This window comes from Culex quinquefasciatus, chromosome 2 (assembly GCF_015732765.1).
Source record: "Culex quinquefasciatus strain JHB chromosome 2, VPISU_Cqui_1.0_pri_paternal, whole genome shotgun sequence".
NCBI classification, from domain to species: domain Eukaryota; kingdom Metazoa; phylum Arthropoda; class Insecta; order Diptera; family Culicidae; genus Culex; species Culex quinquefasciatus.
Window position 1 is genome coordinate 182,166,565 of NC_051862.1, and position 17,447 is coordinate 182,184,011.

The 17,447-nt window shown below is 34.3% G+C and overlaps 1 protein-coding gene across 7 annotated transcripts in view; it reads right to left on the minus strand.

Moving 5' to 3' along the window:
- LOC6033230 (trafficking kinesin-binding protein milt) overlaps positions 1-17,447 on the minus strand; it is a 129,774-nt gene that overhangs the window by 19,656 nt on the left and 92,671 nt on the right. Inside the window, exon 1 of one of the 7 annotated variants that reach the window (XM_038254591.1) lies at positions 7,174-7,731. The exons of 5 other annotated variants lie outside the window; for them this stretch is intronic. The gene's annotated coding sequence lies outside the window, so the exon portion shown is untranslated. Of the gene's footprint in view, positions 1-4,070; positions 4,209-7,173; positions 7,732-17,447 lie in introns of those variants that run through there. One more of the 7 variants, XM_038254588.1, reaches the window with a different exon arrangement.

Consider the following 17,447-nt stretch of genomic DNA (forward strand, 5'->3'; position numbering starts at 1 on the left):
GAAAAAGTAGATTTTTTGCCGATTTCGTCATTTTCCGGTTTTTGTACGCGGCGCGTCGAAAAACACGGATTTTATTTTCAAAAAATCATACCTCGGAATTCTGTTAATGAACTCCACCCATTTTTTAATATGTTACGTAAAAATGTCCGGGGAATCCGATAAAAATATTTCCAGACATAGGCTCTTTGGTCCAGACACCGTCAAAACGGAATTTTAAAGTTTCATACGCCCTTTTCATATGTTAGGCTAAATTTGTCATGGTTTTTACTATTTTTCTTTGAAAGGCCAACTTATTACTTTCCATTTGCGTATAAGACAGTTAAAATCGGTTGAAATGGCGAAGAGTTATGATTTTTCGAAAAAAGTGATTTTGGCGAAAATCGACGAAAATGGCCATTTTTCAGACCACCCTAACACGGCATAGGTCACCCTAATGGCCAAACAAAAAATAAGGGTCTAATTATTTCAGCCAGGGAACCCCAAAAAAAATTTAGCCCGATCCGCGCACTTTTGTTTTTTTCCATGCTGTTTTCGTGGGGAATTGCTGTATAATCAGACAATGAAAGCATAAAAAACCTATTTAAAACTTTAGTTATCTATAAAAAAAATTATTGCCATATACTAAAAGTTGTAAGTTCTATTTTCAAATGCTTTTAGAAGAAAAAATGTTAGAAAGATGGTACAAAGTAGATAAAAAAGAACAGAAAAATAGAAAAAAAGCATGACCTTTTTTAAATGAAAAATAAATTCAAGATCATTTGAAATTGGTTTTAGGGGAAATTCTCGTGTTTGGCAGGTTAAGCACTCGCTCCATCCATCCAATTTGCTGATTTTTACTATTTAAACAACTAATTTTGCAAAACTTTTGATAGAAACTTGCTTGCTCACTTCTTATTGAGCTTTTTAGCACTCGATTTCAGTTGAAAACGCTTTTAATTAGCTTTAATTGAATGTCAATGTTCTGACCTGCCAACATTAGAGGCACGCTGGAATTAGATGCTGTTCCCCTATATAGTTTTGGATCGTATCGTAATGTTTTCGAAAATGTAATCAACATCAGCTTCAAAATTTATTTTTTTCATTTTAAAAAAAATTTAAGCATCGAAAATTTTCAAAAATTCTAAAGATTTTTAAATCAACTCAAAGATGCTAAAGGTGATTTTAAAAGCAGGGAAAGGCATTTTAAATTGATTTCTACTCATTGTACTTAAATTTCCATTAAAATTTTGAAGTTTTTTGAAAAAAATATTTTTTTAGCCCCCTGATTTTTTGGGCCACTTTGAAGCGGGGGGAAGGGGGGGCGACTTTAAATAAAATTATCAAAAATTCACAACAGTACTTCTCAAAATAAAATTAAATTTTACATCTAAAATGATGTTTTTTGAGTGCGTTTTCAATATTTTCCTAAAAACACTATTTTTCAAAAAAATATAGCTTGGCCAATATTACCCTTTAGCTTAAAAGTTGGCACTTTTTGTCTATTAAAACATAAAAAAAATAAAAAAGAACAAATGGCTTCTGATAGACAAAATATATGGGAAAAATTGGGCATTCTTTTAGAAGACTCTGATAAAAAAAACAAATGCTGATATCTTATCAAGTATGCAAAAAACAAGTCAATGTTTAGTCAATTAAATTCTGGTTTATTGGTGAATAATCAAGTTACAATTTGTTCATGATATTCGTTTTGCCTTCCTCACCTTACTGAGGAAAGGCTATAAAATCACTCGAAAACTGAACTTCTCAATTAGACCTCCTAGACCCACCTTCATGTATACCTATCGACTCAGAATCGAATTCTGAGCAAATGTCTGTGTGTGTGTGTGTGTGTAGGGATGTGGGTCTGTGCACCAAAAATATGCACTCGATTATCTCAGCACTGGCTTAACCGGTTTGGACCGTTTTGGTCTCATTCGATTCGTCTTGGGGTCCCATAAGTCCCTATTGAAAATTATGAAGTTTAGTAAAGTACTTCAAAAGTTATGCTAAAAAAACGATTTTGACTAAAGTCCGAAGATTGTAAAAGGGTGGTTTTTGTAAGAAACCCCAGCATGTTATACATTTTAAAGGTATTTAAAAGACCTTTCCAACGCGACCAATACATTGAAGATCTGACAACCTATCAAAGTTATTAGCTATTAAGTGTTATTTATGCACTTTTTGGAAGCCGGATCTCAGATATCACGATGAAAACGTTGTCCGGATCTATCATGCAACCCCTCGTTGAACAGGTAATCAAAAGACCTTTCCAACGCGTCCAAAACATTGAAGATCTGACAACCCTATCAAAAGTTATAAGCACTTAAGAGTTATTTATACACTTTTTGGATGCTAGTTCTCAGATATTTAGATGAAAACGTATTCCAAATATATCATGCGACCTATCTTTGGATAGGTAATTTAAAGACCTTCTCACGAGCGTGTCTATTTTTGATAGCATTACCCTTTGAATGAGAGGAAGGCACCAACCACCTAAGGGTGGATTAAGTAACGTTTTTTACTTTTGAATAATGCATAAACAAGAGCAAGAAAATGATAAAAAAACTTATTTGTTTTTTTTTTCATATTAAAAAAAAAGTACATAAAACATGTCGAAAAATTTTAAATTCAAAACTTTTCATAATCTCTGAAAACACATATCTTGGCATGTGACAGAATAAAGTACTGAAATTGCATTCAATGTAAAATGTTACAAGCACAATTTTTCACACCAAAAATTACAACAAAAGCCACTAACTCCACACTGTAACCAGCTAAACTTTACACATAACACAACAAAGTCCAACAAGCCGGCGGAAAAGCGGCGGCCGCCAACCCGCCCTCATACGGGGGAGGTGGCCATCTCCATGAATCTTGTTGTTTCGTATCAGATTTCCGCGCGCGCGCATCAAAAGTTGATGGATTTTGCGCTGTGGGCGCGAGCAGGCACATTTGCATAACGGTGAATTAGTCGAATGTTGGTTAGGATGATTTGAAGCATCTGAGCTTGGGGTATGATGTGCGAAAAATGTGGGCGAGTCATGTGAATTTTTCGCAAAGGTGGGGATTGCGTAAAGTTGTGGAAACTTTTACTTAATAATAGTGTTAATATAACGATAATAAAAATAAATTTGAGAAGCAGTTTTCAACTCAGTTTTCAAATAGGACGTTCTGATTTTGAGTAATAGAAATTGTACGAATGCAAATTTCCAGTTCATTAAGTCGTAAATTACAATATCCACAAGGTCAGTGCTTCAGCTGAGTTCAGTGCATCGTGAAACAGTGTCAACATTCTCTCACAGGTCTTCATTCATTCAGCATTCAGCATAATCAAGATTGACAGTTATGAATTTTCTCCAACATATCACCTGCACTGCACACATGTGGTTGAAACAATAAATCCTAATGTTCACTCGGATTGTGATCTCTGGGCATTATGCTTAGTGTGTTATCTCATCAAAGGTGATCTAGTTTTATGACCTTTTCCCACTTTGTAGTGATGGTTGTTTGTCTTGTGTGTCGTGGACAGAAGAAAAAAATATCACATATTTTATCTCCATTAGCATCAAGTTCATTGGCAATGACGGTATGCAAGCAAGTGCGTCAAGAAATGGCCCATTGTTGTGGTTGTTGGACTCCATTCACACTTTTTTGCCATCTTTTTTTTTTCTAAAGTAGTTCTCTCCCACGCACGAAAGTACATCATTTATCAATGGACCCACAAACCCTTCCAGCGAATCACCACCCCCCACCAGGGAATGACAACTCCTGTCGAGCAGTTGTTCTCCATAGCAGGCAGCTCGAAACTTCCTGAAATTTTTCCTCCACCCAATCGACGCGTAAGAATTTCGTAACATGCAAATTGCATTATTTGTTTTAAGTTTCGCACCAAACTTGATTCACTCCGCTCGTTATTTAATCTACACACACGCATTTCCGAAACAAGCCCCCCCAGTTGAGCATTTTCTGCTCCGTCAGCGAAACAATTTCATCTTCTCCACACTCCACGATGGCTGGCTGGCAATCTCCGAAAACAACATGGAAGTAGTTTGAAACTTTGCCTTTCCCGAAGAAGCGCTTGCGACTCTTACTTTGGCACTTTGTGGAAGATTTCACGGAAAAATCACGCCGAAATTTAAGCGAAAATCACGGACTGAGAATAATAAAATTTTAGCACAATTTTTTAGTAAGAAATCCACTTTAAAGTCGCGATGGAAAATAAATCGATTCGAAATGTCTGTGTTTTTGACAGGACTGAAGGAAAAACGTTCGAGAAAGGGGTTAGGATTTTCGAGCAGTTGGGATGCTGCGCAGAATCCTACCACGGTTTATCTGTGTGTGTGTGAATTTGATTCGACAAATGGACCTTTTTGGAAGAGGGTGCATTTGTGACGTTTCTTTTGTTTTGTTTTGTGGAATTTTAAATTAATTATTATTTATTTTTTAAAGACAGAACTTTAAATAAATTAGATAAGTTTGAAGAATTGGACAACATTATGAAAGAAAAATTAAAACATGCTTTTTGAATTTAAAAAAGGTACATATAAAAATCATTTATCATCACTTAGGCAAATCGTGGCTGTTGTGCTATCTTGCCGCCCGTGCATTTATGGCCAAATTGTGTTAGGAAAGCCATTTTGTGCAGCCCAAAATTCGATTTCAATTATGAGATATTCAACAAAACCCGAAAAACCAATGACACACCCTGAAAATTGCTGCAAGTGCGACAACTGGCCAAAGGGAATTCAGTCAGAAGACGTTTTGACACACGTATATACCCGAACAATGTACATTTTTTAAAAATTATAACTTGAGAGTCCGGCAACCAAATTCAATCAAACTTCGGAACAATGCTCAGAACGGTCAGCCAAACAAAACTTGTTTGTTATTGTTTACATCCAGATTTTATTTATTTAAAATCCACATTAAAACACGTTTTCTCGAAACGTCGAAATGGCGGTTGCGACAAGATAGCAAATATAAAAAATGGTAATATTACATCTTGGAATGGTGAATTTTCATCAGTTTCTGATGAATTTTCACCAGTTTCACATTTGTACACATTTTGAAGGTAAAATTACTCAAAAAGCGGTAATATTTTACCAACAAAATTTCAACCTTCAAAAATTCAACTTTTTTCTGTACACAGAAAAGAGATGGTAATATTTATTAGGAAATGGAGACAGATTTTGTGTTTAAAAAAGATTAACATTACATCAGAAATTGGTTCCATCAGTTTCTTATGAATTTTCATTAGGCTCCTATTTTTACACATTTAAGTAAAATTACTCAAAAAAGATGTAATATCCAACCAACCAAAATTTCAACAATTGAAAATTAACCTTTTTTCAGTGTACACTATCTCGTCGAAGTACTAAAAATATCCATTGCATTTCAATCATTGAAGTTTTTAATTTCAAATTTGTGTATAATACAAATTACAATGCAATTTCGAATGCAATTATTTTCGTCAAATTTGTATTATTGTCAGGGTGGTAGTATTTTCTAGGTATTGTTCTATTTTGTACAAACAGAACAAAAAGTTGAATTAGTGAAGGTTGAAAATTTGGTTGATTGAATATTACCTCTTTTTGATTTAAAAAAAAACACCAGAAACTAATGAAAATATACTAGTTACTGATAAAACATTACACATTTATTTTGACACCAAATCTGTCTGTTTCTGTGCACACAGAAAAAAAGTCTAATTTTGGTTGGTTGGATGTTACCTCTTTTTATGATTAATTTTATTTAAAAAATGTGTAAAATGTGAACCTGATGAAATTTTATCAGAAACTGATCAATATTTATCAATTTTTGTTGTAATATTGCACAGTTTTTTGACACAAATCTGTCACCATTTCCTGATAATTTTTTTTTCTGTGTTGCTTATTCAAAATATGACGTGTAGATTTACCTCTAAAACTGTGTAAATTTATTACTGTTCCAGTCTAAGTTTAATCTAATTTTTAATTTTCAATCTAAATTGAGGTATTATTACATCATAAAACAAGTAATATTACCTCAATATTTATACCTTCCGGATATATACAATTTTTACTCTGTAAAATCAACAAATAAAAAACAAATTAGAAATTTAGTAAGGATCAAAGCTGCCAAACAAACGACAATTTCCCATCTTTGGCAAAGAGCAAAAAAAAATTAAATCATATTTTGTATTAATAATTTTTAGCCAACAAAAAAGTACAAAAACACAGTAAAAAATTGTAATTTTGAAAGGTTGAATATTACCTCTTTTATGAGGTAATTTTACCTCAATTTAGACTGAAAGTAATATTACACCAGAAAAGTGGTAGAATTACACATTTTCAGAGGTAAAATTACACGTTTTTCTGACATAAAAGATGTACCCCTTCCCAGATGTAATATTACCATGATTCAAAAAATAGCTACACAGAAAAAAAAGTTGAATTTTGGAATATTGAAAATTTGGTTAGTTAAATATTACCTCTTTTTTGTGTTATATTACTTTAGAAATGTGTAAAAATATGAACCTGATGAATATTCATCTAAAACTGATGAAAATTCATCATTTTTAAGAGGTAAAATTAAACTTTTTTTGACACAAAATCAGTCATAATTTCCTGATGAGTATTGCCACCATTATTTTTTCTGTGTGCAATCACAATAATCCAAAGTCTGCCTCGCAAATAAGCGCATCCTCCAGCTGCAATCAATTTTTCGAAAACCTCTGCGCGTTGTTTATTTTCACTTTTGACAGCAGCGCGGTGTCAGAAAATCGAGAACAGCTTTGAAGTTTTTCCTTGAAAATGAGAACACCACCACCTACTTACACCCCCTCTCCCCTGTTCTGTTGGTTGACAGTTTGCGGACTTGCGCACAAACCCGATTCGTGATATTTTCGTCGTCGATGGTTTGCATTTTCACACAGCTGCAAAGGATTTGCACTAAACAGCTGAAATCCTTCGACGGCATGGCGAAATGGAAAAATGGAAAATTGCCACTTTTCACGTTTTGTTTATTTTTGAACGGAAAATTGGAGGTTTGTCGCTGAACGTCGTATAATTGCACCAAACCGAAAAAAACATAAAATTGTGGCTAATAACAAAGCGAAAAAAGCATACACATAAAGCACACTCTATGCTCTATCAACAATTTAATGTTGCACAAGCCCCCCTCCTAAAGGCATTAGGAAAAAAAGAGGTGAAAAACCTTGATGTTTTCGTTTGGGCTTGAAACACTCCTGCTGGTATGACAATTGCCACAGTGTGTGACTCTCTCTGTAGTGATGATGCCCGCTCCCCTTAAAATTGCAACCGAGCAATCGATTTTCACCGAAACGACAAACACTCTGCTGTGGTTGTTTCACTTTCTCACTGATGCAACCAACCCTCAAATGGTGCTGTGGTTTGAGCCTGTTTTTCGCTTTCAATTACACGAAAATTTCAAATTTCTTAGCACAGCACTCGCGACGAGCTGGATTTGAACCCAGCTGAGCGGATTGTTAGCACAGCGCGACCCACGTGGGGAGGTTTTTTTTTGCTTTCTTTTTCAAACACTCTCAAATCCAATTGGGAAGACAAATTTGCGTCAAGTGGTGACCACCGAATGAAAAACTCGAAAAATCGTTCAAGTTCAAGTTCGTCACGGTCTAAAAATATTCACGCACGGTTTCGAAAGAACATTCACGAACTAAAATTTCCGAAATTTTGTATTTACGTTCTTGAAAATTATTGCGTGACTGAAAAACTCACTTCACATCACGCTCACGTTCAAAGTTTTACTGCCACCGAGAGTCACAGCAGCAGCAGTGTTGAGGGGTAGGAAAATGGGTCCTTTTTGTTCTTCTTTTTTTCCGTCGTTTTATTCTGGGATGAAATCAGTGTGTGAGGGAAAATCCGCTTTGTGCGGGTGGATTTGTGTGTGTGTGATGGGAGGAAGGAAAATAAGGAAAATGCGCTGTCACTAATACCCTTGCAAGACGCACCCAAGTGCACGGTAGACAGACAGAATGTTAAGTAATGTCGGGAAGCGACATTCCCAAAGGGACCAAACGTGAATCATCTGCCAAGGAGTTTGAAATCGAATGTGGGTCGAGGTTGGAAGGAGAAAAAATTGCTTGCGAAAATATTTGTGGCTCTAATGGAAATCATCAACCCCAACTATCTACTGCACAGTAAAAAATGTGTAAATTTGGAAGGAGTAATTTTGGAAGGTTGAATATTACCTCTTTTGGGATGTAATTTTACCTCAATTTAGATTGAAAAAGTTACATTACACCAGAAAAGTGGAAAACTTACACATTTTTTTCTGACATAAAAGATGTATCAGATCTAACATTAGAATGATTTTTTTACTGTGTACCCAATTTTTCTTGATTATTATTTTATGAAGTATTTTTGATCAGTTATGTTCTACAAAAAAAGTTATCATGTTTTATGTTTTTCTTCTTAAATTTGAAGATTTATTCTTGTTTTTATTAATTCTGTCAGTTAAAGTCGAATCTGTAATCTAATCTAAAAGTCGAATCTGTAATCTCCAACAATTATCTTTCCCAGATTTTTTGTTTGTCAGTTTTTTTTTGCTTTAAAATCGAAAAGAATCTGTAACCTTTCAATTAATCTTTCGAGTTTTTTTTCAATTATTTTCACATTTGATCTTGTGTGAAAATTATTTTAAAAAATATTTACAAATATTGAAAAAAAAAAAATAAAAAAAAATGAAATAACAAGCCATAATCTCCACATTTGAATGAAAAACGTATTTTAAAATGCATTTTACACTTATTAAGTTGTTTTGCAAAAAGTGTAAGATTTGACGAAAACAAAAATTTCAGCAAACAAACCTTTTTGCGGTACTGTACATCGAAAATTTTCAAAAAATGTTTTTTTTTTACAATAAGGTCGTTGTAAATATTTTTCAAAGTTTATGTCGCCCCCTCTTCAAAATCGGTTCGAAAAAACAAGGGGCAGAGAAATTTTTTTTTCAAAAAGAACTTTAAAATTTTAAAGGAAATAGAAGTCTAACCAACTAAAAACAATTATAAATGCCTTTTCCTGCGTTTTAAATCATATTTAGCATGTCTGGGATCGATCAAAAATATTTTCAATGTTTGTGGAATTTCAATGTACAGCACCGCGAAAAGTTGTTTTTTTTCGGCGAAAAAAAATCTCTTTAATACTTGGATATTTTGAAAACCAATGATTGCAAAACAACTAGGCAGGTGTAAAATGCACTTTAAAACATTTTTCATTTAAATGTTAAAACAATGGCTTGTTATTTAAATTTTATAATTTTTTTAATTTTTTGCCCCCTCCCCCCTCGACCACGACCAGAGTTGAGGGACATAAACTTTAAAAAATGTTATAGCTGGCAAAAAATCATGGAATAAGTTGTTAATGAAGAAATTTCACCAGGATTTAGTATAAACAGTCAGTTTTAAGAGAATGCATGCAAAATATGTATTGTCTAACAATTTTTCATCAGAATTTGAAAATAAAAATGACTTGTTGTGCTTCGAATCCCGGACACTGTTAAAACTGATTCGAAATCCGGACACTTTTGCTTCGAATTCCGGACACTCGATTTTGCTTATGAATCGCACAAATTTGGACTTAAATGTTAGTAGATGGCATTCTTCAGGTCTCAAATATGCTGTTAACATCAAAACAATTGATAGTTTATATAAAAAATGGCTAGAATTTAACAAAATCAAAAACATAAATTTTTGCGTTGCCTTCCCGGTGTTTCGGATGCCTATGAAATATTTCCGTTGAAATGTTTCGCATTTTTGGTAAACTTATACTTTTATTTTATTTTATTGTTTTACAGCGTTCAAACAAACTTTAAATGAAAGTTGATGTTAGAATTCATCAAATAACACAGTTTTGACATTCTTAATGCGAACTTGTATCCAAATAATTGATAAAACAAGTTGAAGTGTCCGGGTTTCGAAGCGTCCGGGAATTCGAATCATGACGTTATTTGCAACGGCCTAAACCGAAACATGCAAAACATAATCCTAAACGCATTTTGAATTGATTTCAGCTTATAGCACTTGAACTTCCCTTGAAACCTTGAAGTTTTTTGAAAAAGTAAAAAGTATTTATTTGAAGTATTTGTGCTAGCCTATGTAATTTATTAAATAATAAATGGGATTTTTAAGTTTCGCAGATTCAACTTGTGCTTTTTTGTTATTTATAATGGATTTTCGGCATTTAAAAACAGAAGTTTTTATTTTTTTTAAAAAGAAAACCATTTCTTTGCCACAAGTTTTAAAATGTTCACATACATACGCATTTCTTGAAATGTTGAAAAGGTTTATGAAATAATGTTCTCTATTCCTTGATTTTTGTCAATCGCGAGAATTGCACTCGTTTTTATGAAAAAATTGAAATAAAAATATTTTACTATCATACTAAATATATTTTTTTTTTCAAATAAAATTGAATTGAGTTCAAAATGTCATAAATGGAAAAATCGAATATTTTTATGTATTCAAAATCATGTTTTAATTTTTTTTTTCCTTTAGGTCAGGGCAAATTTTGATTTTTTGTATCCTTATTCAAAAACTATGGCTAAAAAAAATAAAATTTCTGGATACAAAAATTCCAGAAAAAATATTTGGAATTGGCATTGTGTTACCTATTTTTGAATTTTAATCATAGTGTACGTTATCCATTAGTGGACCCCTTTCCTATAGTGGACCCTCTGAAGGGTTTTTGATGAAAAATTCAATAAAATCACAATTTCAAGCGTGCTGTTGTCTACAAATCTTTTATTTGGCATGTTCAGCATCATTTAAAACAATGTTGACTGACATTGAATTGTCCTTTTCACCAAAATAAGTGTTTTTAGTTCGACATCTGAAATCAGCCATGGCCACTAGCATTTCACAAAACTGCATTTATATTTTATGATTGAATTAATCATCAATCATTTTTGACTTATTATTAACTTCAGCAAGTCGAAATAATGTAAGTTAAATACTTTACTAAAATAAAACGAAGAACTGCTCATTTTCGAGCAAAATTTAGGGGTCCAATATAAGACAACGAAAATCCAAACTTTGCCAAAAGTGGACCCCTGTTAATTTAACTTACAAAAAAAAAGAAAACTGTGTATTTAAGCAAAAGTTTCTCTTAAACATACAAAGAATGCTTGTTGTAATCAACTTAAACGCATATTTTTTTCAATTATGAGTATAAATATAGCTGTTTTCATGTTAAAAGTACCAAAAATGCTGAAGCCGTAAAAATTTATAATTAATCAAAACTATAGTTGATTGTACTTAATGAAGCATCATAAATGCAGTTTGAAATGATATTTTATGATAATAAATCAATAACAATACATTTTTTTTAAATAAACATGCGTGATTTTATCAGCAACTGTAAACAAATCTATTATTTAGTTTCGGTCAACCATTTATGTAATTAATATGGAAAAATGTTGCATCAAGATTACTTTTTAATTATTTTTATGTTTATAGTGTTTTTGAAACGTTTTCTCTGATCTTTTTCGAAATAAATGTTTTTAAATGTCTGTTAGGTTTTGTTGTTTAAAGCCAAATTTGTTAACAAAACATATTTTCTATAATGAAAAGTGAGCAAAATCCATCCTTTATTCATCATATCTATCATTAGACCTACACCATGCATCAAAACATCAAATATCAGTTAAATTTGGTATAAAATAACAGTTTGCCTATAGTGGACCCGGGTCCACAATCGGATTATGGACCCGGGTCCACTATAGGAAAAATCCATAACAAGGTAAAAAAACTTTTTTCAAATGGCTATTTTCTGCTCAAAAACAAATAAATGATGAAACAAATAATCAAAATTGTTCAAAAGACTTCAGATTTCATTGTTTTGTACAAAGGGGTATGAAAAAGTGCTTAAAATATTGAAAATTTGTGAAAAATGTGCTTCGGCTCTACTAGGGGGTCCACTAATGGTTAAAATACCCTACTTAGCATTCCAAGTATTTAAAAAAATTAAACCACAGATCGTAAAACTGCAGGAAAAAAAATTCACGAATTGACAGACGCAAATAATCAGGAAAAAAAATGTACACAAGAAAAAGGTACAAAAAAAAAGGATTGCTATAAAATAGCATAAACTTGAAAGTTTTGAAAATATGTTAAAAAAACATGATATAAGAAAGAAAACCTAACAAACATTGAAAGGCAACATAATTCAAGCGTCAATAATTGACATTAATCAATTAAGTTGTTCAACGCTTTGGTGCCAACGTTTGCCAACCTCATGCCCTGCCATTAACCAAGACCCCGTTATGCTGTAGTACGTACATATCTGACTACATTTCACACATGCTCGACATGATCATTCCTACCTCGACGCGCGAACATCGTCGACAACCTGTTGGCGTCGTGTCTTCCCTCTCAAGTTTAAAAACCCGTTTGAAGAGCTCATAAGGCACACGACGCTCATCGACATGCCAAGTCAGCTTCAATTAGCACGCACTTAATCACAGTGTTTACGCCGTCTGTTGCACCCGCGTCGACCACGATTATCCGCTTCGGTCACATGTCTAGTGGCTGTGACAAATCATAAACCACGATCACCGAGGGGTGGTAATTCTTGGAACCGCGCACAACGCGGAAAACGAAACCTTTTTGCACTCAAGTTTGAAACTAAATACCGTACTTAGTGTACCAGACCAGGTTGGGACAGGCCCGTGACAACTTCAACAAACCACCGCGCGACGACACGCGACGTGACAAATTGTTCACGACGGGGTCATTATTTTCGCTACCCTCTTGGAATCACGTTCCGTCACCGCGACAACGACCTGTCCAGGAGGCCAAAAGTCATCGGAATTTGTCAGCGCCCGTGTAACTGATCGCGAAAATCTACCCAACTTGGTCATTGGATCGTGATTTTCGAAACCATTACCCCTCAACTAGTCTATGGAAAGAACATGATTTCAACTGGATTGTCAAGGGTTACCCGCAGTTGCACCAACCAAGTGCTCTCCAAAGTGGAGAAATTTCGAAACTTTCCAAAGCCCAAACTGTGTGGCATTTTCCGTAGTGATTAGCGAAAAGGCGAAATTTCCCAGCCCTCAGGCTTCCCGGCAGATTTGGGCACACGGAATACAATCGATTCCGAACCAACCCGCAGCAGCAGCAGCTGCCACTGGCCTATGGTTAACCTCTCCTGCTGCGGTGTTGAAAATGGTCAGCCGTCTGATTAACATTCTTCGAGCGAGCTTCGAGCTCAACCGCTGGTCTAGTAGAATTTCTCCAGCTTCCCCGCCGCGGGTAACAACTCTATTATTGTGTGTTTTGTGGTGCTGCTCTCAGTGGTGGTTATTTATGAGGCAATCCGCCGAATCCCGCGGTGAGTTTGCACGATTTGTTTGCAAATTGGTGCGGGAAACTACTCGTGTTGTGGTCTCGAAAATGTGTGAAATTTTCTCCGAAAATGACGTAATTGGGTGTTAATTTGGTTTGTGGATGAATTTATGTTGGATAGACTTGAATTATTAAAAGAAATGAAATTTATAAAATAATCCCGGAGAAAAATAAAGAATAGAACTACAGAAACTAAAGAAACAAAAGAAAGTAAAGAAATTAAAGAAACTAAAGAAACTAAAGAAACTAAAGAAACTAAAGAAACTAAAGAAACTAAAGAAACTAAAGAAACTAAAGAAACTAAAGAAACTAAAGAAACTAAAGAAACTAAAGAAACTAAAGAAACTAAAGAAACTAAAGAAACTAAAGAAACTAAAGAAACTAAAGAAACTAAAAAAACTAAAGAAACTAAAAAACTAAAGAAACAAAACTAAAGAAACTAAAGAAACTAAAGAAACTAAAGAAACTAAAGAAACTAAAGAAACTAAAGAAACTAAAGAAACTAAAGAAACTAAAGAAACTAAAAAAACTAAAGAAACTAAAGAAACTAAAGAAACTAAAGAAACTAAAGAAACTAAAGAAACTAAAGAAACTAAAGAAACTAAAGAAACTAAAGAAACTAAAGAAACCAAAGAAACTAAAGAAACTAAAGAAACTAAAGAAATCAAAGAAACTAAAGAAACTGAGAGATTATCTCCGAATTGTGGAATTAATTTTATTTGAATTTTTTTATTTGACTCGAACTTTTTGGGGGCCTTCCCTATGACCAAAAAGTCATTTCGTTGTAGATATTTATGAGAACTGTTCATAAAAAATGATACACGGAAAATCTTTATAGTGTAGATTAGATTTGAAAATAAACTTTTTTCCAAAAAAATACTTTTCCAAAATCCGTATTTTAAATTTTTTGATGTTTTTCGTAAAATCGCAATATCTCGTGATTGTTACAATAACTCGTGATTGTTGTCCATAATACATCAAAATGTGATTTTTAATTGTCTTGTCTACTTTGAAGAACAATGTTACACTCTAAAAATAACACTGCAAAGATGAAAAAAAAAAACACGAAATTCTTAGGTGATTTTTTTTGTTTTAAATGAAAACATGACCTTTCTGGGTTATTGCAGATTTGAAAAGTACATTAACTTCCTATAAAATGACATGTCCCAAAAATACTTATAGTCGAGCAACAAAAAATGACAGAAATTTTTTAAACTTTCTTGTTTTTTTTTCAGCATTCTGAGTACCTTTGACACCCAACTTCCATATCATCACCATTTAAGGCTGCAAATTATTGAATAATTGAGTTCAGATTCATGATTAGGGACAACAATTACCCCTTAGGACAAGGTATCACGAGAATCGAAGAGAGGTCGAGACAACTTTCCCGATTTTTTGTAAGTTGGCGGAAAATTACCCAAATTGTATTTTTTTGGCAAAAATAGATTTTTTACTGAAATCCTTTATAGGTAAAATCGAATTTGCAATCGAAAAATACTTAAATGGAATTTTATAAAAAAAAACACTGTTTTCGATGTATGGCTATTTAAAGCTTGACTTTAACAAAAAATTGCAGTTTTTTTAAGATGTCCATGACAATGAGTTAACAAATTGAAAAAAAAAATCCTGAAATTTTCTGCCAGTTTCTCAGCAACTAGTAGTCCAATTTTCAATGTTAAGCAAATTTAAAATGTTGAGAAATTTTGGGAACTTTTTGAAAAACATATTCTAAAAAATGATGGAATCAAGACTATTTTTTTCAAAATAGCGTAGTAATTAATGTTCTTTAGACGAAATTTCAGAATATTTTCCGAACTTTTCGAAAAAAAAATTCATGGGCATGGGCACAATTAAAAAATCGAAAAACTGCAAAAGTTTATTTGAAATTAAACTTGAAGTGGCCATGTCTGGATAAATTTTATTAAAATTTCTGTAAAGTACTTTTCGATCGAAAATTCAATTTCACATTTACTTCTGTAGTCTCAAAAATCTGGTTGGCAGATTTTATTTTGTTTTCAAAAAATTATAAGGCCGTTGCAAATATTTTTGAAGGTTTCTGCGAATGAATGTAAAACAACTGAACTAATATTCAATGCATTTTACAACACTTTTTTCATTGAAATATTGGCATTTAGTTTTTCATTTTTATTTAATTTTTTAAATTTCGATTTAAAATTAAAACAAGTGATCAATTATCGATTTTTAAGCACAATGCAGTTCCTTTTTCCCTATATTTCCACGCACTGCCGTAGGGCCAAGTGCCAGGATAAACACTGTTAAGCTTCAAATGGAGCGCTGCCATTATATTATAAGGCTTCCTCGACGATTATCGTTCTCTCTGCGACTGAGCGCACTGCTAGAAGAGAGTCGTTTTTGGGGCCAAATCAGTTTAAATTTCCTGCACGAGGCAAAACGATCGCAGCGTTACATCATCACTCGAAAGGTAGAAGTGGATAAAATTTTAGCAATTATACAAGACAAAACTGTCGTAAGGAAATCGACAATTGAAAATCGATCGATTTGGGTTATCTAACGTGAGTGGCATCTCGACTGTGAAGAACCCAAATGAGAACGGAAAATCTTCCATCTTAAAACAAATCTTGTTAACTATCAAGTTCATGCTCATAAAAAAATAATAAAAACAGCTTCCGGAGTGCGCTGCACCTGATTCCGAGCTGCATTTCATCTAATTATTTTTTCTTTTCCGAATCGCTACCATTTTTCCCCTAGTCATTCAATTAGTTCTCAGAACTTGGTCGGTTCGAGCTCGTTGGCGGTGTTCAACTTAATTACTTTGTTTTGTTTTTCATCTTGTTCTGTTTCGTTGTGGAGTCTTTTAAATTTCCTCAGTTTAAGAACTTTCCCAGCGTTTTATTGTATTCCGGTCTTTATGAGTTACAACGCGGTACAGTTGCTCATTAGTAGCAAACAGGGCTTTGAAGCTGTTTCGATATCAGATTCATCAAACCAGTAAAAATGTTAACTGAACGAATTTTTGATCACAGGTACAAGATTGTCCAAAACCAATCAACGGCGAGGTCTCGATGAGATTCCCTTTCAATTCCATAAGCTTGTCCCACAGAATCCCTTCACAAGTCAGCAGCACTTAACTCTCGCACCCAGCAAAAATAAAGATGCACTCGTAAATCAACCTTAACGCGCAGATTGCGGAGCGGCGGCGCCGCGACGAAGATTCAATCTCGCTCGTTATGAAATTGCTGCACCATAAAGTATCCGTAAACCTTGGCAAAGTGGCTTTGGCTTTGGCGCGCAGGTTGCATGAGTTCCTTCTGATTGAATCGCACGAACCAAATATCACCGCAGAATTTACTACTTTTACTTTCGCTCCGGGTCTGGGTCTGGTTTGGTCCGGGTGTTCCCACGGAACGGAACCCGAGACTTGGTTCGCGGAAAAAGGGGGCTCCAGTTTTTATACGATGCTGCGGCCCTACAGCGGCAAACCTACATGGCTGGGCGATTCAATCCTTCCCGAAGGGTGGTGTACTGGAACTTGTTTGACTTTTTACGAGCAATGTTATGCAATCGAGGGTTGAACAAGTGGACGGGAGTCCCGCGAACCAAGATCAGGAATTTAGCAGGATTTATGTTTTGCAGAATTCATCGACGTTCGCTTCGATTAATTTCTCGCAGTTCCATTAGGCTGTCACCCTTTTTGACGGGCCCAGCTGATTGCTTTCCACGCCAGTGGAGCGATTCGATCAAGATCACGTTTTTACTACTGATCTTAAAAAAAAACCTTTCTGCGCTCATACTTTTTTTTGCGTGCCCCCCAAGATCGCTTTCTTTCCCCGAACGTGACTTGGACCCCATGCGATCTGACCTCCCCCAGACTGATTGCGGTTGGTCGTCGTCGATCGAATTACGTGGGGTCTTGACCACGGGAAGAAAAGGATACCCTTTTGGGCACTTGCACTCTTGCAAGGGTGCGAAAATTGGCTCACGTGGAAAGTCACTTTGGTGTGGCAAATTGCACTGGAGGTCGCTCGTTTTGTTGTGGATTCTGAAGCGAACACTGGCAGAGGAAGTCTCACATTAGGGGGTTTTCCGGTTGAAAAGTAATTTTGAGGTTCTCAGGGACGTCGAG